Below are 26,834 nucleotides of genomic sequence, written 5' to 3' on the forward strand. Positions count from 1 at the left end.
CTAATCATTGCATATAAGAACAAAATGGAAATTCGTCCTGAAACTGTAAAACCTACAAGCCTTTCAGTTTACATTCGTGAGTCGATATTTGTAGATGTAAATTTTGAACAGAAAAAATAGTAAATCCGCTGTTGAAGATTTATAAACTGACTTTTTTTGCAATTAATAAATGTTTATATTTCTAATAAAAAAGTGTTTTTGAATGTTATGGTTCAAAACACATATATGTAAAATATTAAATCATGTAAACAACATAAATAAATGTACAAATGCACACGACGATTATTTTATAATATACACAATTAGTTAACGTGAAAAGTAAACGCGCGTTTATTTTCAAGTGCTCGTAAAAATACAATTGAGAAATCTGTAGTAAACGCCCGTTTACTTTTACGTGCACGTTGGATTAAACTTGTGAATTCTGAAGTAGACGGCCGTTTACTACTGACTAAACGGACACAGAGTAAACGCGCGTTTACTCGAGTAGACATTAGACATTTCCATTTTTACCGCGTTAACGTAAATGAAGTAAACGTGCGTTTACTAGTAAACGCGAAATTTAATGTTAACTTACGAAATTTGTGCACGCCGCGTTAACTTGTGTTTACTTTATGTAATGCTTGGTCTGCACCCAACTGTATTTTGCAATATATTGATTTAATTGATAACTTAATGTTAAAAACATGCATATTTTTGAAATATATCCTGAATAACTTTTGGACATAGACCAATCTAAAGAAATTTCAAGATAGCAAACAAACTTGAACTCGGAAATGGTCAAATATATTAGTAAACTTGACAACTGTATAATAAAAGCATGAACATTTTCAAAAGTTATGTTAGTTATGATGCCATTGAAATATGAATCCAACTTTTTTTTCAAATGTCTACCCGAGTAAAAGCGCGTTTACTCTGTGTCCGTTTAGTCAGAAGTAAACAGTGTTTACGTTAGACTGCTTAAGTTTATTCTTACGTGTACCTAAACAGATTGCTCAAGTTTTTTTTACCTTGCAATTATGAAATAAACTTTGTGAACATTTGTACATCGTTTTATTTTGTAAAATTACGTAAATCCTAATTTTTTATGTATATGTGTTTAAACCCAGTAGAATTAAAAAGCAATATCAATTTTTAAATGCAGAAACAACAGTTCCAATAACTTTAAATAGCTGATCAATAAACGTTCGTTTATTTTTCAAAATAAAAGACGGGTCTTTTTTCACGTTAACGCGCGCGGGAGTAAACGCGAAAGTACACGCCCGTTAACTCTACACAATTAGAACAAGCGTTGTTTTTGAGTTAACTCTGACGTAAACGCAAGATTAAAAATCCATTCACTCCTTATATAAACTGAAATTTTGGAGTAAATGCAGAGTTAAAGCTGAGTTGCAATGAAATGCAAGCGAGTAAACGCCGGGTTAACTTTTCCTGCCCGTCTTCATGTATTGCGTTGTCTGTACCAGTAAATTTCACTTACTGGCAACTATTTGCTTAACAGATTTAATTTGATGGTGCGATTGACTCGTGTATATTAAAAAAAAGTAATTTTTCAGGTCCGTTTATATTTGTGTTCATTCGTCTTATGCTTTCAGACATAACAAAAATGACGTTTTTTTGTGGCGTTTATTCTAACAAAGGTGAATTTATAGAAATAAAATATAAAAAAAAATGATTTTGAGTTTGTAATGGTGCAATTATATATATGTGATAACCATGACAATAGTATTAAAATGTATCTTATTAATTTTCTTTACTTTAAGATAGATAATGAAAATAAAAACATAAATTCAAACCACAAACTAAAATATCTAACTATACAAAAGAAACATCATAACTAAATACACATATGTTTTATGAATAAATTTCGAGAAACGTCGTGTACCAATACGAATTTACAATCGGCAAAACCATCATGAACGGGAATAGACACGACGATGCAGATGGTAACCCATAATATATGACGTGGTTAAATATCGTTAGTTCGTTTCAACACAGTAAGATCAACTGAGATATTTTTAAATCATAAGATGGGACAATGGCTTGTTCCTCCTAAAAATGGGAAAATAATAATTGGAAATTTGAAATCGTCCAGTTTGTCATAAATATTAGTGTGAAATCGTTTATCTGCTATGAATCAGTCCTTCTAGTATCGGTCAATCAGTCGGTTTATATTATGGTGGTTCTTTGATCCTAAATTTCAAGAGTTTGAAATATTTGTCAATTCATCCACATGGGGGACCAAATTTGTCCTTATAATTGGAAAATCGTATTATGTTACTTTTGCAAGACTTACTACAATAAAAAAGGTGTATATCCCTATAAAATATAAGAAGGACAACATATATTAAATTAAAAAAAAATTGTAATTCAATTCTAGTAAATACTTTAATTTAGATGGAAATCTATCAATTCTAGATTTTGTGCAGATTTATTCTATCACGTCAAAAAATGCACACGTTAGCCGAATACAACTGTTAGGAAGTCAGTCCATGTACATTATTTAACTAAATTAGAAAACAATACTTCACATCCTCACAGTCATTCATCCTATATGATAATATTCATGGTTTAAAAATATAATGTTATGCTGACATGAACTAATGACGTTACATATAATTACACGTAATCGTTGAAGTAAAACAGGAAATATTCTGGATATGTTGTATAGGACAGGTGCAATACAGATTTAGAAATGAATATCATAATCACAGTTAAAACCTGTATGTGTCTTGTGTTTCCCTTGGTATATACACAAGTATGTTTCAACAATCCAGATGGAAGGTAAAATTGATAATTATTATTATATAGATATCAATATTTGTTATTGTGCATTTCAGTGACACAACTTTTGAATTAAAATCTCGCAACTTATTAGTATTTAAAAAAAGACTATAGCCATTGATTAAAATCGTTTTTAAAAATAGAAAAAAATAAGTTTTTATGTTCTAGATTAAGGCAACCGTAGTCTATCATCAATGTTGAAATATCAGAAACCGATTAAGAAGATAAATCGAGGTAGCATACTCAAATTAAGGTATCACATCAACTAAAATAGGATAAAACATGGTTAAACATTTCAAGCATGAATAAATTATGTGTGTCTTCGTATACTAGTCCTATGGTAACAGTTCAGTGTCTATTGTTTTGGTATCAAAAATACAATATTGTATAATCCCAATGAGACGGATATGCTACTATCCTATGCCTGTGTAAACATTGTTAATAGTACGATCGTCTGGCGTTCAAACTAATGTAAATCTTTGATTTGATTTTGAGAAAACATATGTGTACGTTTTGTTTGTTATTGGTCTGCAGTCTTTAGTTCTCGAGGGTAAATATTAAGGTTTTACCTATTGCATACACTTTATTGATAACACAATATATCATTTGTTTCTTTAACAGCATTAGTGATAGTTCGGTATATAACAAGGAGTATTTCTGTTGTGATCACTACGAAATAAAAGATGAGGAGTGTATTGGTAAGATATATGTCACACCTCATAAATGATAATTTACAAACAATTTTTCAAAGTTTTGTTGCCGTAGAACTTGTTACAGTTGACAAAAGCTTTTTTCAAAACATCGCGTACCTTAGTGTAGCTAAAATGTAGGACAAATTTAAGAATATGAAGTGTAATTTTTTAATACACATAGTTTTGCCAAATTATTGTCTTATATCCATCACGCCTTAACACACAAGAATATACATAGTACTTTAGTGAACGTAGTTGGTTTTTAATTTAATTTTACTTTCGTATTCTCTTGCAATAATGTTTAGATGTTTTCAAAGTAACATTAATCCACCACCCGACTCCTAAGCAATCTTTCATCAATAATGCTGAGAAGTGTTTACGTGTCGTTTAATGAAACTGTCGTTTTACGATTGAATTTATATTTGTAAAAGTCATTTGCAACATGATTATTTTTTATTTCAGAATGTAAAATAGGGTTTACGTCATCAAAAGGTGAACACTGTAAGCCGTGTTCACAAGATACATTTGGTTATCGATGTACTGAGAGTTGCCTCACTTGTACAAAATATGAAAGGTTGGAGATTTTGAAATCATATAACTTAATTTATATTCTTGTTATTTTATTCTTACAATTTTCGTTATGAATAACCGGTCGATTAATGCTTGGATGAAAAATAGAAATCTAAATATGAATGAATATAAAAGTAATATAAATATAATAGTCTATCAAATATGAGTTCAATAGAAATAAAATGCACCAACAAACGTTAAAATGATTTATGGTAGGTAAATGTACTCAGTATTTTCATATGAATTCCAAAGGATATATGATTACTATGTTTCGAAGAAAAAAGACAATTGTTTACTCATTTCAGATGTGACCATATACGTGGATGTACATCTCAATCAACGACGAGTGTCCACTTGTCAGAATTGAGAGGTTTGTGTTACTTCTAACCGCATCGTGGATTTAGTTAATCTAAGAACGATTGTTTAAAACAAATAAACAAGAAAACAGTACGGGTATATTGTTATCGTAATATGAAACTCCAATGACTTGAGATCACTTTAACACACTTATAGAATAGAAGTGCGAAAGTTGCCTATTGCCAAAAAAAAGCAAATAACATGATTTGTACTACAAAACTTTCAGTAACCAGCGCAACTTATGTGTTAATTTTTTCAGCACACATAATAATGAGGTAAAGATTTGATATCAAAATAATGACTTTTATCTTGAATTAAGAAGTAGATAGGAATTATACAAATGGGAGAGTTAAAAATATACGCGGAATCTCAACGAATAAGGGTTTTTATACCGACTGTTGATTATTTATTATTTGTGAGATACTAAAGGCAAAGAGCTGCAAACATATATTTGTAAAATGTTGATATTTGATAAATATGAAGAAGCCTTTGCTAAATATTTCAATTTAATGTATAGATCATATCTAATTTCAAAGTATAAATATATTTAATAAATTGGTTACATTTGAACATACATAGTTATTCTCTACACTGCAAAATACCCAACAAATTATCAAAATATATAATACAAGGTGGAATGTGTTCGTTTATAAAAAAACATGTTAATTTTGTTTTGTCTTTTCACCTTGAATTACTAGGTACTTTTCCTACCGACCAGATACCAACACAGACAGAAAAACAATTTGGAATTAAAGGTACAACCGTAACTTACTACTTAAAATCATTTCAGTAAATTTATCAAAAGTTTTAAAAAGAAACATATTGATCAAATCCTGTGTTTAAACAAAGATATTAGCCATGCTAACCTGAATGAATCTTAAATTGTCATTTAAAAGGTATTACTGGCAATATCTGTTTAACACCTACATTTGTAATTGGGAAAAAACAAATAACTAAATAAAATACGACACAGCAATGCATGTACACAACACACATAGAGAAACGAATTCCAAAAGTACTTTTAAACTGTAAATATAAAAAAAGAAGATGTGGTATGATTGCCAATGAGACAACTATCCACAAAAGACCAAAATGACACAGACACTAACAACTATAGGTCACCGTACGGCCTTCAACAATGAGCAAAGCCCATACCGCATAGTCAGCTATAATAGGCCCCGATAAGACAATGTAAAACAATTCAAACGAGAAAACTAACGGCCTTCTAAAGTTTATTTTTATTAACTGTAACTGCTCATAAACGCGCATAATTTAGATTGACCTTGATCATGTTGATCAAAAACTCTGAAAATAAAACATTACTAAGGTCAGAAAAATACAATTTCATAAATAATTCAATAACCAAAAAAATTAGAAAAACCAAATTCTTGACAACAATCTTATTGACCTCGAAATTTAATGACATAATAAAGTAAATGTGATTTTTTTTTACATTTTTTAATGGTTCTGCTGTTATTATTCTCCTGATAAACCGATTTTTCCAAGAACTATTGACAAACAAAAACATTCATGAAATAATACTTTAGAATGTCAGTCGTTTTTATATAATCAAGGGTGTTCTTAAGTTATATTTAGTCCCAAACAATGAATGGGAAGGTAGAAACGTCTTGATAGTTACGTCACCTACTTAAAGCAGAAACAAATATACCTTATCCTTGTTTAACGACCTCTTGATGGAAAATTGCTCTTCTGTAATCTAGTTAATTCAAAAACGTTAAACGATTTAGCGCGTGCCCTGATGTTTTAACTAATGTATTCTGTTCTATCCGTGGTATTACTGAATACATTTTCTGTTTTAACCTTCAATTTGTCCTGACCATTTTTCTTTGAAACATTTTTCATTTAAACTTTATATTTGAGATCAGGTTTAATAATCGTCCATGTGTGCATTCAGCTATTACAATTGTATCGAAGGCCTATTTGAAAGATGAATGAAGATTTTTCCAATATATTTATAAGATACTTGCAACATCGACACAATGTGTAAACTTTATGCTGTGTATGCTACAATAAACCCTTATTTTACAGTATTGCTAAAAAGGCCAACACGCAGAGATATTTATAATAGGAGAAAGGACAATCAATATAAATGATGGGTGAAAAACCCTGCTATGTTTGCATGTTTCCTGTATTTTCTACTCATAAACACATCAACTTGCTAATTTACCGATATTTCTTTTTAAGATGCATCATCTGTTCCAAACCTATACACATACATTTATGGAGGCGGTGGTGTATTTGGGTTGATCCTAATTTGTACTATAGTTTACAAGATAAGATCTTACAAGTCAACAAAAGTGGTCATAACTCAAGATTTAGAAACAAATGCGGCAGAAACCGGATTTGAAAGCGTTTATGAAGAAATTGATGAAACCGATCTCGATGAAATTATTCAACAATCTCATCTTTACACTTCTAATGTGGATGAGACCTCTACCAGCTCGTCAGATGGTACAGATAAGAATAGTGCGTCTAACTGTGACGATTACCTCAATCCTTACCAATCAATACTAGAACATACTGAAAACCACGCATACAGGTCAACTTCAAACGTTGTATCAGATTCCTCAATTGAGAGATGCGAGGGTCATAGTATACTTGTTGATAATTGTAACCCAATTAGTGTCAATGTCGAAAAGGGCGAACGTATAGTGATATCAACAGATAATTCAAAATGCATTTATCTAAAGTATTCCGATCTAGAAATAGATACTCCAAATATAGACAATGGCCTTAATAGATATGAAAATACTCGCATATTTCAAACTGAAAAGAAAAGTACACCACAAAATAAAGCTAAATGTGATACAGAATATGCTGAGATCATACACACTGTAGTATAACAGTTTAATCTCATCATGTAGGTCTATATACATTTGTAGTATGGATTCGTATTGGAATGACAAAAAAATTGATTTTACCTGTATACTTTCGATATTATAGAATTAAAAGACTTTTTCCGTCCTTGTTTATCCAATTTGGTTTGCTTCTAATTAAGCTCATACAAGTGCCGAAAGAAATGATGTATATTATTTTTTTTTCGCTCAAAATTTGATGTTTTTTTTTTTTTAAATATTATAGGTAGGACATTAAGGTTGAACTCTCTCAGTCTAATTTGTCTTTTAATGAATTTGGCTATCATAATTCCAGGTCCTTTTTTGTCTAACTGTTAATAATGGTTTAACGTTTTATTGTACATTTATTGCTTACATTTTTTTTTAAATGTTGGCATGTGGTATGGGAGTCTTACTTAAAAATGACAGACTTTGTCTATATTTTGCAAAACGTAAAATATATTGATATATGTTCAAAAATGTAAAAAAAAACATACATGTAGGTCACCGCGCATATTCTCAACCTACAGGTTGTGACAAATGACATATTTTGTATGGGTTATACAGGAAAAAATAATATGATTAGAAGCACTAAACGATAGATTGTAAAATGAAATACGAGAAGACTGCTTTTAGAAAATGCTTTGAGGAAATGAAAAGAAAAGATAGTGTCACCGTTCGTTTTGTCCGGCTAAAATACAAAATAGCAGAATTCCATGTTGATTCCTTCAGAAAATGCACTATTTTAGAGTTACCGTCCCTTAGAATGGCAATTCAAAAAATTATAAATCAAGCAAAAAACAATCTACAGTTGTAAAATTATTAATATTTATAACATTGTATAAGTTATTCTTATAATTTTTTTTTTAAAATGTAAATTCACATTAGATATCTTCATTCCTACATCAAATTTTGCTTAGTTAAACTTGATTGAAAATCTGGACCTTAGATTATCTTTTTTTTACACTTCAAGATAAGGAAAGACACACATACCTTATTGAATCGATCAAGGGACTACTACATTGTACCTGGTATATATACTTTTATTTTAAACACCATAAACCTTTTAAAGGAAATATCCTTACACGTGATTTTCAAATACAGTTTCCAAATACTGTTGACAATTACTAATTATTAATCTTTGGTCGTCATTTCCTCCTTTTAAATAACGTTTTGTCATATGATATTTATCACTAAAACATATACTGTTTCTTTAACTTTATTTCAACCTACTTAAGCTTGTTCAAATTGTCAAGGGCGTTTTAGATAATGCTTATTTATATCAAATAGATATTAATAAACGAAGATACAATTGAACACTGTTTTTTTGTTTGGTCTGCATAGAGGTTTGCTTAAGACGGTGTTACGTAATAACTATATTTATTTCCGATGGTCTAGAGATGCCCTTTTTATTTTTTCTGTAATTTTGTTATCCATTAGGTACTCTATTGTCTTTAGCTTCTTTGTACGTTTTTTTTCAAATAAATTGATTGTTGCTTTTTCTGAGTGTGATTGAACATTTGTGTGTGAATATGATGCCAAAAAAAGAAATTTCTTAATGTAAAACGTGAAACCAAACCTTTAAAGGCGCAGAAGCTTTCAGAATAAAATGAATCAATTTGATCGAAAATATCATATTTGATTTATAACAATATAAAACATTTATCAAAAGTATTATAAGTGTAAAATGAACTATTTGTAGGACAAGGGCTCGGGAATATGTAGCCTTATTTCGTGTGTATTTTAATCTAGACGTCATTTAGTTCTCTCCGATTTATCGAGTTGACATACGAAGACCTCTGATGTTCATATAAGCGATATGCGATTAACATAAATATAGATATAAATGGACATTTATATGGATCTTGTCTGTACACCAGCTTTGATTATTTGTAATATCTTCAATTTTTCACTTATTCTTACACATTTGTATAAACTTCAAGATTATAAAAAAAAACGTTTTTTTTCTAAAGTGAACATTGATTGGTTAAATATTTCTCAGTCATGTCCTGTGTTTGAATTTGTTTGTTAGCTTTTTGGTCATGAATGTTTGTCTCTAATATTTAATTAACTGTGCATTTGTATTCTAATATCGCAGATCAAATTTATTCGTTCATTGTTTAATCATACGTTTTTTGATTGAGTTAAGTCTGCCAATTGATATTTTATCGTATGTTTTTCTTTGTTGTGATGTTATGCAATTGTTTCAGAAAAAGGGAGAAGGTTTGGATCCATTAAAACGTTTAATCCCGCTGCAAATGTTTGCACCTGTCCTAAGTCAGGAATCTGATGTAGAGTAGTTGTCGTTTGTTTATGTAATATATACGTGTTTCTCGTTCTCGTTTTGTTTATATAGATTAGACCGTTGGTTTTCCCGTCTGAATGGTTTTACACTAGTAATTTTGGGGCCCTTTATAGCTTGTTGTTCGGTGTGAGCCAAGGCTCCGTGTTGAAGGCCGTACTTTAACCTATAATGGTTTACTTTTTAAATTATTTGTATGGAGAGTTGAATCTGATGTTCAGTAGTTGTTGGTTGTGGTTCATAAGTGTTTCTCGTTTATCTTTTTTATATAGATTAGACCGTTGGTTTTCCCATTTAAATGATTGTACACTAGTAATTATTGGGCCCTTTATAGCTTGATGTTCAGTGTGAGTCTAAGCTTCGTTTTGAAGACCGTACCTTGAGCTTTAATGGTTTACTTTTATTAATTTTGACTTGGTTTGAAAGTTGTTTCATTGACACTCGTACCAAATATTCCCAAATCTTCTTTGTATGCTTTCGTTCAAATAGTTTCCTGCGTTTCATTGTCTCTGTGTATACGCGTGGTGTTGTAAGCACATTTGTTAAATGTATTTATATATATTTTTTTTAATTTTTAATCACGATAACATTAACACTACTGTAGCATACTAAGATTTGACAATGAGAGATTGTTAATTCAAAAACAGTCATAAAATTAATGACTATGATAGATTGGGATTTTCAAACTAGAGCCTTTAAAGGGCATGTGTCGCTCACCTTGGTCTATGTGCACATTAAACAAAGGACACACATGAATTCATGACAAAATTATGTTTTGATGATGATTATGTATTTGTAGATCTTACTTCACTGAACACTCTTGTTGCTTGCAATTATCCCTATTTCTCTAATGACATTAGTTCAGTAGTTCTAGAGGAAAATGTTTTATAAAAATTTACCAAATTGTTGAAAGTTGACTATAAAGGATATTAACTCCTAAAGGGGTCAATTGACCATGTAATTTAAAAGGTTCAGGTAAACATATGTTCTATAACATGTATGCGTTGATATCGCACTATCAATTAGTAAGATTTCCCTTCGGCTTCAGCATTTATTTTTTTTTTTGTGATCTAAATGTTTCTCATAACTCATGTATCCTTCCTTTGTGTTAAGGAATACAAATACATTATGAGTTACACGCATGTTTTCATATTAATAAACTTTGAATATGATACATGCTTGTGTTATATATCATTATATCTTTATTTCCAATACGTTATACAAATCTCTACGAAATAGCACAATGGTACTGAAATCACTCAAATTAAGATTAAACAAAACCAGAATCAAAACAAAGAAAATTGAAAATCAACGTAGTATCAGAAAGTATACAATGTTTTTTTTTTATACTGAAACCTTTTGTAAATTAGATAAAATAAACAGATGTGTGTATTAGCCAAATTGATTGTGCAATTGGTGTGTATTCATTTTGTATTTGATATTATAGGTCATTCTACCATACAAGAGACCATTACGGTATCGTTTCCTGCAGAAAATATTGCTCGAAATCAGTGTAAGTGAAAAGTATTTTTTTGTCTGGTACCTTCCTTGTTTTTGTTAACATTAATTTGGCTATAACATGTAGAAGAATTAACTTTCATACATATGTATATCATTATTAAAATACTTTTATTTGTTGTCAGATCGTCAATTTGTTGATACATTTGTAAGTAAAACATTGCTTAAGGCATTATATGTTCTTTTGAATCGCATTGCTGTATGTGTTTGTTTATTTTGAGATAAACAAAATTACCGTCATAACCGGGAAAGTGAATCGCCTTTTTCAGATGCAAGAATTTTGGGCATCCAGCCAATACTTATTTACATAATGTGTGCAGGATTTGTAACAATTTTGGTAACGATAACATCAGCTATTATGATATACAGAAAGAAGAGACAAAATCAAAAGCCCAAAGATGTTCAAAGAATAACCAATGAGGAACAGCATCAGACTGAAAATATCGAAACAGATCATTACTTGACAATTTTGTGAATCATTGTTTTTCCATATGAGTGTAAGGATATGATTAACTTGTGATAAATGATTTACACAATTTGTCTTCTTTGGAACCTGTGTACCAGTTGTTATGGTGGGTTTTTTTTTCATACAGCTCTGCAACTTTCAATATATTAAGTGTTTAGGATCAAAGTAAATCAAGAAAAAGCGCTTAGAACGCTAGTCCAAATAATGATGACGTCTTAAAAGGCTATTATATTTTTCTTCTTTGACGACTTACATATCGACGTCATAACGCTGAATTCATATTTTCAGTTGGACTTTGAGAGGGAATTTACTGCTTTATTAAAACGATTAGCTGATTTCTCTTCAAGATGCTTCATTTTAGGAGTATAAAATATAATTTTGAACCAAAATCGGTAAAATTTGACGGACCTGAATTTACGGATGAGGTAAAACAAAGGTTCCGGAAATTCGGGTCTGTCATATTTTACCGAGAATGCCGGTGCAAAAATTATTTTATAATCTCCTAAAAAGAAATCAGATTAACGTTTTAAAAAAAAGGAGTCGACATATTCCCGCCTTGGATGGAATTGTAACTTAATTATTATTACTGTTGGAAATATTTTGCACAAGCAAACACATTAGAGTTAAGAATTTCTTATATATGCAAAACGTTTTAGCCTTCGATAAAAAAGATTATGGCTAAATTGGGTCTTAAACTTGAGAGCAAAATATGCTCCAAAAGTTCAACCGACAATGCTGGCTTCAGCATTATGACGTCGATGTAAGGCGTCAAAGAATAAAAATATAATAGCCTTTCAAGATGTCATAATGATTTGGACTTTTCGAACGCATACAATTGCTATAGTGTAGTTTTTTTTTTTTATAACACAAGGTTGATACCACTGTTGGTGAACTATCAGTCACTAAGTACATTTTCAGCTCAGCAGGTAGTAATTCAGTACTGAGAGTATAAATAACAAACCCATAGTCTGCCGTTGACGGACTTTGAACTGCACGACATATTTAAAATTTGTTTACATGTTGTTAATTAACTTAATTATACGTATATGGTATTGACAAAAATACCTTTGGTGTTTAAAGTATTCCAAATTAGTTATGGCTCTTTAACTCTAAGATTTATAAAGGGTTGTTTAATGTGATTCATTAGAAGGAGTATTCCATTTTCAAATTACTATTAACTATACATTGGTATTCATATTAAAGAATGTACGTTTCCATTTTATTTTTAAAAAATATCCTCTGCAGATATTCTAAAGTTGTGCAAGTTGTATATGCCTAAAGTCATTTTAATTTGTATGTAACTGACATTCTCTGATTATCTATTTTTGTTTTGAAATGGATTATCATTGACCATGTGTAGATGTGGTCATTAATTATCGTTAACCATGTTGATATGGTCATATTTAAAATGTACACTTTATTTACAAAAGTTTTTTTTAAATTCTAAATATCATCTAACCCAGAAATAAATAACCTAATTTTTAACTTTTTGATTGAAGTGTCATTAATAAGTCTTTTGTAGGCGAAACGATTGTCTGGCAAATATTATTTAATTCATTGATATATGTTAGTGTATTAGTCATGTAGTTCTTAAAGCATTCAAATGTCTCCGGTTTTTGAAGTTTGGGTATTACGCGTCCCTGTTGAAGGTAAACGAAAATGGCGCTTCGTACGCATCAAATTTATAAGGTTTTCGAATATATGTTAGTTCTTTTTGTAATAGATCTTTCCAATAAAATGAAATATGTACTTAATCGACGTACGGACATAATGGGACTGGTCATTGTCAAACTTTGAATATTATTTATTACGTTGCTCAGGTTTAAACAAGGTATTCCAAGACTTTCACAAAATCACACACTGGAATTTTGTCCATATAAAATAATGTTATCATGACGAAAAATGATAGAAATCTAACAGTATAAATTATCAGTTTTTTTCTAGTTTCCCGTCCTTATTTTCACTGAAAAAAGATCACGTATGTGAACACCCATCGGGTACCTATCATACGTACGATTTGAGTTATCTTTCATGGTTTTGGTATTAATTTTTTTTAAATATACTTTGCAGGTGAACATCATATTTCTTTCTCTACTTTTTTTATTTCTACTTTTGTTTTATCATAATATTTGTTGCGATTAAATATTTAGAAGGATATTTTTCCGACGATTTCGGAAATATGAAAACAAAAAATGTCAGATTCTGTCTCTCTTTTAAATTTAAAAATTCAGATAAAACAACTGCAATCGTTTCATTTATAACAAAAGCATTTGTTTACCTATTATAAAATGTATTAATAAAAACATACCTTACCTGTATATGCTGGTTTATTTTAGAATGAAGGTGTGTTCGATTATGGATTGTTTTGTACTACTTTTTTTAACGGAACTACTATCGAAGTTCAAATACAAAAGACATTTCAAGGCAATTTGTTATCACGTATCGCTTGAAGTAAATTAACTTATATTATTTTTTTATTAATTTTATTGATAATCAATAACAAGGGGCGTCACCTAACTCATTGTACTAAATAAATCAGTAACGGAATATGTAGATAAGCAACATTGATCAACATAATATAAAAAGATATCGCTGCCGGATGCTTACCCAGGATTTTGAAAAGGGGAGGAGTATAGGAAACGTGTTTGCTTCCGAACCGACCAATCTTTTCTCTTACTCTTATATATTGCGCTCTTGGCAGACAGGCAGCCAATCTTTGATTTGAAACGGGCAAGGATCGAGCTCAATACTTCCCGCACTCGAGCAGTGTTGTAGCGTTGATTCTATGGAAGTCAATGTAGGTCATGGTGTATAGTATATTGAATGACCACTGTTCAAAACGTTGGGTTTACTGTTTTACTCTTTACTCGCTCATTCCTCATAATTAATGTTTTTGAAACTTGCTAACATAAAATGAACAAGGTAGATGCAAATTTTATTTTTTAGTAAAAGACCTTGCAAACAAAACAGATTTAAGACTAGAGGTTATAACTGTGAAACTGATATACAATGCTGATTATTTTTTTCAAACGAACTTGTTATTTTTGGTGGACAAAGTTTACCTTAGAATATATCAGCAATAAAATTGAGAAAGGAAATGGGGAATGTGTCAAAGCGACAACAACCCCACCATAGAGCAGACAACAGCCGAAGTCCACCAATTAGTCTTCAATGTAGCGAGAAACTCCCGCACCCGGAGGCGTCCTTCAGCTGGCCCCTTAAAAAATATGTATACTAGTTCAGTGATAATGGACGTCATACTAAACTCCGTATTGTACACAAGAAACTAAAATTAAAAATCACTAAAAAAAAGACTAAGAAACGCCAAAAGCTCCTGACTTGGGACAGGCGCAAAATTGCGGCGGAGTGAACATGTTTATGAAATCTCACCCCACCCCTATACCTCTAGCCAATGTAGAAAAGTAAACGCATAACAACGCACATTAAAATTCAGATCAAGAGAACTCCGAGTCCGATGTCAGAAGATGTAACAAAAGAAAATAAACAAAATGACAATAATACATAAATAACAACAGACTACTAGCAGTTAACTGAAATACCAGCATCATACCTCAATTAAAATTGAAAGATTATGGCATCATCATATGTATATCAGGCACAATCCCTCCCGTTCATAGCTTGCCTAGTTTTTGTGATATTTACATTTTGACATAATATAAACGTATAAAGTAAAATGACATAGTGAATCTTAATATCCCCAAATCTGTATAATGGTTTACTCTTATAAATTTGACTTGGATGGAGAGTTTTGACTCGTACCGCATCTTCTTATATCCACATAAAAGTATTATAGAGGAGGCCATACCTATAAATCTGTCAATTCTTTGTTTCGATCAGGATCTGAAAACTGAGAATTGAACTGTAAAACAGCTGTTTCTTTGAAAAATATTGATTTGATGCGCACTAGAAATGTTATTTCAGGTTGATACTACACATATATGGATTCCTCATAGACAGAAGCATTTAACCGGTGTGTATCCTTTCAAGTTTATGATCACCTACACTTTTTTTCGGATTCCTGTTTTTAATTAACCGTCCAATCCCTATTGGCATTGACAACTTTTAACCAAACGAGGCTTTAATTGTCAAGATTCGTGTCATTTGCATTGCCAGAAAAATAAAATTCAAGTTACGCTACTGTCCATACTTATTGGTTGCTTAATATCCAGTGGCAAATATTTCATGCATATAACGTACATAAAGCATGACATTTCTCTACAAGATGCATCTGATTAAACGTCCCGACCCATAGACGGGACTGAGTACTTGTACATCCCGCACAATTAAACGGACGACTCCCCACTTTTGCAATGGTAAAACTGCCGATCATATTTCTTTTTACCCGATCAAATTACAGGGGCTTTATATTGTCGAGTGCCCGACAAAAGAGACACATAAGATTCTGAAAGATACATATTCATTTATGTGTATCAATTTAAACATTTGAAACAAAAATGTGTGGCATTAAGACGTCGTCCCCTTCACATGATCATATTTCCATGTTCGGTGCACCACTTAATCCGGGTCAAACTTTAATTTGGTATATGTAAACATTATATAAATCGAACAGAACAGAATAATTCACAAATTCACAAACCAGTAAATATAATGTCTCTTTGCTATCATAGGTTGATCATATAACTAACGTTATTTTCCTACTTCAATCAAAAATTCCGCTCATGTCTGTTTTTATCATTTTTATAAGTTAAACCCCAATTATTTAGAAAAATTATTTAAGAGCAATGGCGTTGAATTACGCATACGTTTACAAGTACGGAATTTCCTGATAATCCATGCACCATTATGATTAAAGAAAATATTTATACACCTGATGTAGTAAAATGTTATCGTTTTTTTAGGATGCGTCCTCATGAATTCCATTTGATGAAATTTTACTGAAAGGTCACAAAGTTTTATCAGAAAGATGCAACAGTTTGAATTTTATCTTTGGCAAAAGTATCTTGAAATAAAATATAGAAATATGCTAAAAAAAAAAAAAGAAGATGAAAGTGAAAGTCGTGTAAACCTTTTACTTTTCGGTGTGTTGAAACTATTGTTTAATCTTATAACTTTTAAATACAAAATGAGAACTAAATATTCTCTTTAAATGTTGTTGTATAAAAAATAATCCTAAATTTAATAACAAAACATGTAAAGAATTAAAAATAGTAGTTGGTGATTTTTTTTATTGTCATATATTCAAACAAGGAATGTATTCAACGTGGAAAGAAAAACCATGCATTCTTTGCTCTTTCGTCGTCTTTCAATGTAACAAGCCGATATACAGTCAAATAGGTTGGTCATGTCGAGTCACGTCTTTTATTGGATATTGCTAGTATGACGTTCTTCAAACGCATTGAGTACACACCCGTAGTAGAATATGGATATTTTGATTATGCAGTTTCTATCATACTCCAACGTCATATGCTGTTTTATGAATGATTTACCCAACGTAATTGAATAATATAATGTTATGAGAAAAGACACAATTGTAAACCTAAAGGTCATCAAAACATAGAAACATAAACAAACGATGACGAAATGTGTTAAAAGCCATTGTTTTTACAAATTAGTGAAAGTATCATTTGCAATTATCCAAACCTATCTAATACGGTATGTTGAATAGTTGCATGTCACTAACTAGGTCAGTTTTCTCCTTTCTTTTACATCAATATAATACATGTAATAGTAAGGTTTTTTTTATGGGAACGGCAAATATTTGTTTTCACCTAGAGTGCTTCGGTCCCAAAAAATTACCGTATTTGACCGGCTAGAACAGAAATAATTGTACCTCTGTTTATGTACCACCTGGGTAAAACGTTGTTTAGACGCGGCTAATATAGTTCCATCAAATCCAAAGGTTAAGTTGTTATAGTCAAATTATATTTAGCTTTATCTCATTTGATCTTTTTCTGTCCCTCAGTTTGTCTGTATTGTTTATAAGTTTTTCAGTTTTTTATAAGTTTGAAAATTGTTTTACCTTACACATTATTTTTAAAAGGACACATCTATTGTCGACATGTTATTCATAGTAAGGTCTGTTTGAATGGGGTTTAAAGTTTCATGCACGAGTGGTTGTTAGATAGTCAGATAGTTTAAAGTAATTCGAGCCATTGCTGTTAAAGTGACCAGTAGCACATATTTATATCCTCATTAAATTACATGTTTGTTTGGCATGATAAGTTTCGAAAGAGAAAAAAGTCCACCGTCAAGACATTTTGACATTAATGTTTCAGCTCGAGATACTGTAACGAAGATTTGATATATCACCTTTAAAAATTTCAAGCAAAATTGGCAGCCTGAAGAGAACGCGACAAACAAATCTGTTAAACAACTTAAATCAGAACATTCATACAAGTTAAATTTAATGGTAACCAGGTCCAACATGAACTCAAATCGGATATTGACTACAATGTATCCAGGATAAAACGCGCAGCAGAGCGCGAGGACTATTCTACAGTCCGAGACATTAAAACTAAGATTCATAAGAGAAACAAATGCTTTAAGATGGGCGATAAGTCGCCAGGAATAATTGTGGAAATACATCAACTAGGACAGTACCTGGAGACCGTCCATCTACTTCCAATTCTACTAACCGTAATTTTCGTCCCTACCAGTATGAAAAGCACGTCGGACTCAAGTCGACAGATATCTGCTTCAGATGTACAATGTAACAGTCAAAGGACATTGGAGACGTGATTGTCCAAGATACAATAAGACAACGAACGGAAATTAAAGATACATATGAGAAGTAATGTTTTGATCTTATTGATAATGAAAATCTTAATAAAAATGAACATTCAGACACTATTCAGTTATATTCATTTTAATATGAAAAGTTTTGTCAGTCTGCATCTGTGAAAGGGAGATTAACAGAACTTATAAATTATTGGCAAGAAATTGATACAAATACATTTGTTTTAGACATTATTAAAACGGTTATGCCATCCCGTTTATCAGAACTTCGCCAGTTATGTATAACGAGAACAATAATTCAGCCTATAACAATGCTGAATTTGTTTCAAAAGCTATTACAGATTTACTAAGAAATAATTGTATTGTACAGGTAGACCTCATGTTGTCAATCCACCCACTGTTTCAGTTCAAAGATCAGGAAAAAAGAGGTTAATTCTTGACCGACGTTTAGTTAAAGAACACGTTTGGAAGAGTAAAATTATGTTTGATAAATGGAAAGTTGCTTTACAGTATTTTGATAGAAATAATAACATGTTAAAGTTCAATTTAAGGTCGGGATATCATCATTTGGACATTGACCAATCTTGCCATACTTATTTAGGTTTTTCGTCGAAACTGAATTGTTATGTGCTCACGGTTTTACTTTTGGATTGTCATCCAGTCCTTATGTATTTACTAAATACCCTAGGCCACTAGTTAAACACTGGATGAAATGTGGAATTCGCATTGTTTTATATCTTGATGATGGTGGGGAACGCACACTACTCTTGATTCTTGTAATTCAGATTCAAATATTGTTTTTAAATCTTTGACAGAAGCAGATTTGTAATTAATACAGAAAAATCTGTTTGGAAACCATGTCAGGAGATAATATGGTTAGGCATAATCTGGAATGCGGAAACGCACACTATTCATCCTCCCGACAAACGAGTTTTGGATCTCACTCTTAACATTGATCACTTGGTAGATAGTCTATACTATATTTAGAGATTGATGACCAGACATATTTATAGGTTGATTGAATATGGAATGTCATGGAACAATACATTTAAATATCGGACCAAGACGTTATAAACGAGTTGTTCTTTTGGGAAGTACTTGTTTCTGAAATAAATGTGAAGTGTTTGTCGGATTATAAGATTTCTTCTGTAGTTATGTATTCTGCTGCAGGCAGATAAGCTTGTTGTGCACATTCTTGTCAATTAGATGATACGAATTTTCACAAACTCTGGTCTGAGGACGAAAGAAAAAGAAATTCTACATGGAGAGAAATGTATGCTATAAAACGTTGTTTAGAAACTATTCAGTATCAGTTAGTCGGAAAGATGGTAAAATTGTTCACGGATTGCCTTTATTGTGTTTATATTATTCAGACTGGCAGTTCAATACCTGTTTTACCAAAGCTAGCTATGACCATATTTTCAGTATATGTTAAAAATTCGATATATTTAGATATACAGTGGATCCCTAGAGATCAAAATGTGCAGACTGATTCTTTAATTAGGATTTTTTTATTATGGCTGGTTGTTATTGAAGCTACTGGGCAGGTTGTTTAATTAATCCACTGGCCTGCCTGTTTTTAATCCACTGGGCTTGTTGGTATTTTATGATATTAAAATCATTGGGCACGTTGTTATATAAAACTATATTTAGATGGTTGTTATTGAATCCACTGGGCAGGTTGTTAAATTGAGCCACTGGGCTTGTTGGTATTAAAGCTACTGGGCAATTTGTTATATTAAAGCCACTGCTTTTTTTTATTGAAGCTACTGGGCAGGTTGTTTAAATTAAGCCATTGGACTGTATTGAACCACTGAGATGTTTTTTTATATTGAAGTCACTTGGCTTATGGTTTTGAAGCCACTGGGTTTGTTGGTATTCCAGACATTGGGCTTGTTGATATAAAAGCCACTGGGCTTGTAAGTATTAAAGCCACTGGGCTTGTAGGTATTAATGCCACTGGGCAGTTTTGTTATATTAAAGCCACTTGGCTTTTTGTTATTGAAGCCATTTGGCTGGTTGTTATTGAAGCCACTAGACTGGTTGTTTTTTGAAGCCACTGGGCTTGCTTTTATTGAACCACTGGAAAGTTTTTGTGATATTGAAGTCACTGGGCTTATGGTTTTGAAGCCACTGGGCTTGTTGGTATTAAAGTCACTGGGCTTGTTGATATAAAATCCACTGGGCTTGTTGATATAAAATCCACTGGGCCTGTAAATATTTTAGCCACTGGGGTTATTGGTATAAATGCCACTGGACAGTTTTGTTATATTAAACCACTGGGCTTGTTGTTATTGAAGCAATATGGCTTGTTGTTATTCAAGCCATATGGCTGGTTGTTATTGAAGCCACTTGGCAGGTTATTCAAATTAAGTAAAATATATTAAATTAACTATAGTTTTGGTGTAACCAGATATAGTTGTTTGTACAGATTGCTGGTAAAAAATATTGCTAATAATGATAGCATATTAAGCTTTGTTGTACAATGTACATACGAAAAATTGTAAGAGTAAGTAAAACGCAAATTAATTTCAAACTCATAGATCGAAATTAAACTACAAACGCCGTGTAAAAATGAAAAAGACAAACATATCAATAATAGTACAAATGACACATCACAAAAAAAATAAAGACTAAGCAGCACGAATCCCACCAAGAACTGGGGACAATCTCAGGTGCTCCAGAAGGGTAAGCAGATCCTGTTCCACATGTGGCACCTCTCGTGTTGCTCATGTTATAACAAAACCGGTAAATAGTCTTATTCGATAGGTCACATTCATGAAAAGGGAGGGAATTGTAGTAACGACGTAGGGAATATATTTGATATCATATGTGAAACGGATAATCCATATTGGGCAACCAACTCGTGATGGCGTCCATTACAATTTACGAAGTGATGATTTCAATGTCACTATTTTGAACTCTTGGTTTAATAGGTTCCTTGTGAGAAGCAACTCTCTATTAAGAACATCTAAGGTAAGTGGTTTTTCAATGATTCAAAAGGCCCATCCACTGTTACATTTATGTAGTACGGCATAGTAAAACAATTGTGGCCCCTTAGAAGCGATGAATATTCAAAATTGTCTACCCTTAGAAGTAATTTCACTTCAGGATGTGCCCTCAGTGAAACAACCTTCTCTTGTTGACAATTTGGGATATTTACCTTTTCAACGGGCCATAATTGTACATTATTTTCCGACCCAATAAACCTTCAAAACTAATATTTATCAACAAAATATTTGTTTAAACAAACAAAAAGTCTACTTGCTAGATATTCTTGGCCCTCTGTAGTGCTTTTTTTAGGACCGGTATAATTTGGTACCATGTAAGTTGTAATACAGTCAATCGGGATCGGTCAGAAAGTAGCACATATGTAAAACAAATTTGTTCCTAATTCCCCTTGGTGAATTTTTCAAAATATATTGAATATAGTTATAGTAATTCTTGTAATAAACATTTCGAAATGAAAGCTGAATAACTGGTTCTCATTAAAGACACATTTTAACATATAAAATTAATTCAAATAGTAACTTTAAACATGAGTGGAAGAATTGCCGGTTTTTCAGATTTCGAGTACCTGTTTTGGTATTGCTTAGGTTCCGAGAACCACTACCCTGATATATGCAATATATATGTATGATGATTTTGTACCCGCAAAATAGAAGCTATGGTATATGTAGTGTTTATGTATGGACTTGTGAAACTAATGATAAAACAGCTGTGAATGCTTGTAATTGAATTATTTATCGTTAAAGGCAATGGGCCATTAATTGTAGAATTAGTGATGTGTCATTTCTAATAATATACATTGTTTGATATACGGCATATAATTCTTATATTAAACAAAATTAAAACCCCCAAAAAAATAGGATACAGTTCGTTAGTTAAAATAATAATAATGATAATGTTACATTACCTTACAGCTTGTGAACAGTATGAAATATGCAGTTCGTCTAGTTGTTTAAATTAAATACTCATAGGACAATAGTATTGACGCACAATTCATTTATATTTAAACACCCCATAATATACCTATCACCAAATATGATCATCTTACGATACAATAAAATCATTTGTAGTACATTTGGCAAATAGTGAATAAGAATGATTATCTATAGTTGTATTTCTCTATTTAAATCTAACTAATTATAGACATGATTACATTACATTTTTTTCCATTGTTGAAATATTGGCAATATTGGCATTTATTTGACTAACATAACATAACAGTAGCAAATACATAATGGTCATAAAATTAGAAATATGAAATATTACGATCGAATATTTTAGATATAAAAATAACTATCTTTGGTTTGATTGCCAATTAACTTACAATGCACCAGAGGTCATAGAACGATGACGTTAGCAATTATTGGTCACGGATGACATTGAACATAACAGTATAATTAGTTTTAAAAGATTCTTACATAACTGAATGTAAAAAATATTAATAAGATATAACTAATGAACTGATTAGTACTTGACATGGTTTATTTATAATTATTCATAAGCATTTCTCAGTTCTCGCTTTTAATATATAGATTATACCGTCATTTTGGGACATTTTTATAGATATCTGTCATGTCTGGTCAGTGAGAGACACATCTCCGAGATGAAATCTGTAATTTGACTTGTAATTTTTTTATTTTTTTTTCGATTTGTGACTTTGTCAATTGTTTATTAAAACATTGATTGAACGATCCAATATAAAAATTTGATGTAATAATATACATGAATTTTACCTGCACATTTGCCCCTTTTTTGTGTTGGTGATCAGGGATCAATTATATGTTTCATTAAATAACAATACAATGTTAATGTCAACTAAGTTGCTTTGATAGTTCAAAATTTCTGATTTCATTGATAATAATAAGACATCCGATATGGTTACATTACTTAGAAATATTCTTTTTCTTACTGCCTGTTTATTTTCTAAAATTATTTAGAGCTTATGCACTTGAAAAAGACACTGAAGTACTAAATTGTAATCCTGATACCTTTGATATCAATTTATACCACTGCTAGTGGATGTTTTGTCCCCGAGAGTATCACCAGCCCAGTAGTCAGCACTTCGGCTTTGACATGAATAATATTTGTGTGGTCAATTTTATAAATTTTCTGTTTACAAACCTTGAATTTTTCGAAAAACTAGGGATTTTCTTATCACAGGAGTAGATTACTTTTGCTGTTTTTGGCACAACGTTTTGGAATTTTGGATCCTCAATGGTCTCCAACTTTGTACTTGTTTGGCTTTATAACTATTTTGTTATGAGCGTCACTGATGAGTCTTATTAAGACGAAAGGCGCGTCTGGCGTAATAAATTATAATCTCGATACTTTTGATAGCTTATACATTTTCTCTAATATATAGACTGGTCAGTATAATGTGTGATGTACCTTTTTGTTTTCTGTTTAAACCAATAATACCGGAACCTTTACATGAGGAAAACAATTTATTACTTCCAGTTCAGTTTACTAATAAAGGAATTGATGTAATTAACATCGGCAACGTTCCACATCACAAGAGAAAGACATCTACAATTCCACTTTATTTTCAAAATCTGTCTGTTCCAATTGTATCCAAAATGTTATTCCAAAATCACTGCAACTTTAGTATTTAACTATAACATGTATAAGCAAGCTCCGCAGTAATATAGGAAAATACACAAACACAAACCTGACACATGCCCCACTCGCCTTTACTTTACATCACATTGGCCATGTTAAAACTTGGGATCTAAAAATGATTCAACATTAATATTACCGAAATGTGAAATCTTATGGTCCTGTGTTAAGAGAACCCCAGCACATAAATTGGAACCATAACTTCATAATAATTATAAATTAAATCAATGGCTATGCTAGAGCATGGTTTAAACGAGAAGAAGTTGAACTGAAAACTTTGCCAGAATGTGTCAAACAATCAGGTCTCGGATAAAACGCTGTATTCACAACTTTGCGAGAGAAAAAAAACCCGATGGTCTAAGGAGTAAAGATTGTAAGTACTGACGTTGTTTGCCGTTTTAATGATGTGTTAAGGTTTCCTTTTATTTTTATTTTTAAGTTATTACTTTTACTGTTTATTCTTATTTTGATTATATTCATTTGACGTAACTCGGTACTAATACATCCAATTATTATGTTATGGTGCCGTGGTAAATCGTTGTATTAAAGGCCCGCGTATGACAAAATTAGTTTTCAGTTTCTTTAAATTTGAGATTATCAAAAAAATTAACAATAAATTATTCAATACTCCACCTACAAATCTCGAAATTAACAAGCATTTTGTTATACCACCCCGTTTAAAGCTATATTAACTCAAATTTGAAATTATACTTTGTGTAATATAAAAAAACGAAGAAAAGGTATTATTGCAAGTGAGAGAGATCACCATCAAAAAGCAAACGACTTGTAGGATACCGCACAGCCTTCAACAATGAGTAAAACCCATACCGTAATAACAAAAAAAATCTAAAAGGCCTTTCGGAATTTATTCTCTACAGATAACAGGAGTATTTGATCAGAACTAATAGCAAGTATGTAAAATATAAAACCTTCGCGATTTATAAAAAGAAAGGCAAATATGACGTGATCTGTAGGCCTCGTTCTCCTTAATGATACTGTGTCTTGAAGTTTTCGGAAACAGTTTGTGCACGTTTACTGATTACTGTAGTTAACATTTTTTGTTCATTTGTAAAAACGTAAAATCACATGAATGTACTAGTCATAACAAATGAAGGAGATATCAGTTCGATCTATTCGTATACTACATGTAGTGATAGATCTTCCTAACACACCATGTCATATTATGGCAAACTTAAAGACAAAATTGGAAATTTTTCAGGTTAAATATAGTAACAAGTTGTTTAACACAACAATTTAAATTTATTCATTTTACGTAGTGTACATGTATATACATATAGATACGCATTTTCATCCATCGCAATACATCAACTTATTTATTAAAGGGCACGCTTTCTTTTTTTGTGAAGAATTTCAAGTATGTTGGTGTATTTCTATTCTAAACCATGTAGCATTATTTTTTGTTTTTGAGCAAGTTAACTTAGTTAGTAATAAATATTTCGACTGAATTTACGAGGAAACAATGTAAATTTTAAAAGGCAAATTTGTGGTATGATAATTAAAAGAAATACAAATATTGTTTCTATCCTACATTTCTCCCATTTATTAGTATTGTAGTCCTGTCATGTTAAATGTTGTCATTTTTTTAATGTTGTTTTAATGTAGATGGCCATTGTTATATTATTGTTCGTTTCTGTGTGTGTTGCATTTTGAGAAATTGAGATAAGACGTGGCACGGTACTTGTCTATCCCAAATTCATGTATTTGGTTTTCATGTTATATTTGTTATTCTCGTGGTGTTTTGTCTGATGCTTGGTCCGTTTCTGTGTGTGTTACCTTTCGGTGTTATGTCGTTGTTCTCCTCTTATATTTAATGCGTTTCCCTTGGTTTTAGTTTGTTACCCCGATTTTGTTTTTTGTCCATGGATTTATGAGTTTTGAACAGCGGTATACTACTGTTGCCTTTATTTAAATTAAACATTGACATAAAAGCGGGAGGTTTGGCATGTCACAAAAACTAGGTTCAATCACCATTTTTATTCTTATAATGTCCTGTACCAAGTCAGGAAAATGGCCATTGTTATAAACTATTATAATTTTGATTTTTTTTTCTCAATCGATTTATGAATTTCCAACAGCGGTATACTACTGATACCTTTATTTGATAAAAACAAATATCAGACAATATCATCCAAACAAAAAAAATTACCTTTCCATAAACCCCTTGAGTTTAAATTGTTGTTCCCTAATAACATGGATAGTAAATAAAACTGAACCTAGTGCAGAACCCTGTGGTACACCTGTATATATATATATATATATAAGTCTAAATTTAAAACTACGTTCAAACCTCTGATTGCGTTGGATAAAAACCGCAATTTTTATACGTGTGCATGTATAACTAATTCCGTTGTAGAAGGGTCTAAAAACAGCACAAACAACATTTTTCAAAAGACCAAAAAAGTGAAAAAGTATATTTAAACAAAACGCATTTGACTAACAGGTCGAACAACTGATGTTCTTTAACCCTACTGACTGCCATTGGCGATTGCCAAATAAAATTGATCACAAGATGTAACAAAATGGATCTTAATATAAATTTAATACTGAAAAGAAAAAAAAATTACTTGTGGCCACGATGTTATGCCACAAATATAAGGTTTCAATATTTTTTTAGTACACCAGATCCGGATTTCGACAATAAATGTCTCTTCAGTGATGTTAGTGATCGAAACGGTATTAGGAAGGCCATATAAAAAGTACCCTCATTTTTAGATAAAGTACCCTCATTTTTAGATAAAGTACCCTCATTTTTAGATAAAACTCTTGAATTTTAAGAGTCAACATAGGATGAACGGATCATATAAACCGGAGGGAAAATATGATACAAGCCTAAACGAAAACATATAAACGAGTCTAAATTGAAAACTACGTTCAAACCTATGATTGCGTTGGATAAAAACCGCAATTCTTATACGTGTGCATGTAAAACA

This window comes from Mytilus edulis, chromosome 8 (assembly GCF_963676685.1).
Source record: "Mytilus edulis chromosome 8, xbMytEdul2.2, whole genome shotgun sequence".
Classification (NCBI taxonomy): Eukaryota; Metazoa; Mollusca; class Bivalvia; order Mytilida; family Mytilidae; genus Mytilus; species Mytilus edulis.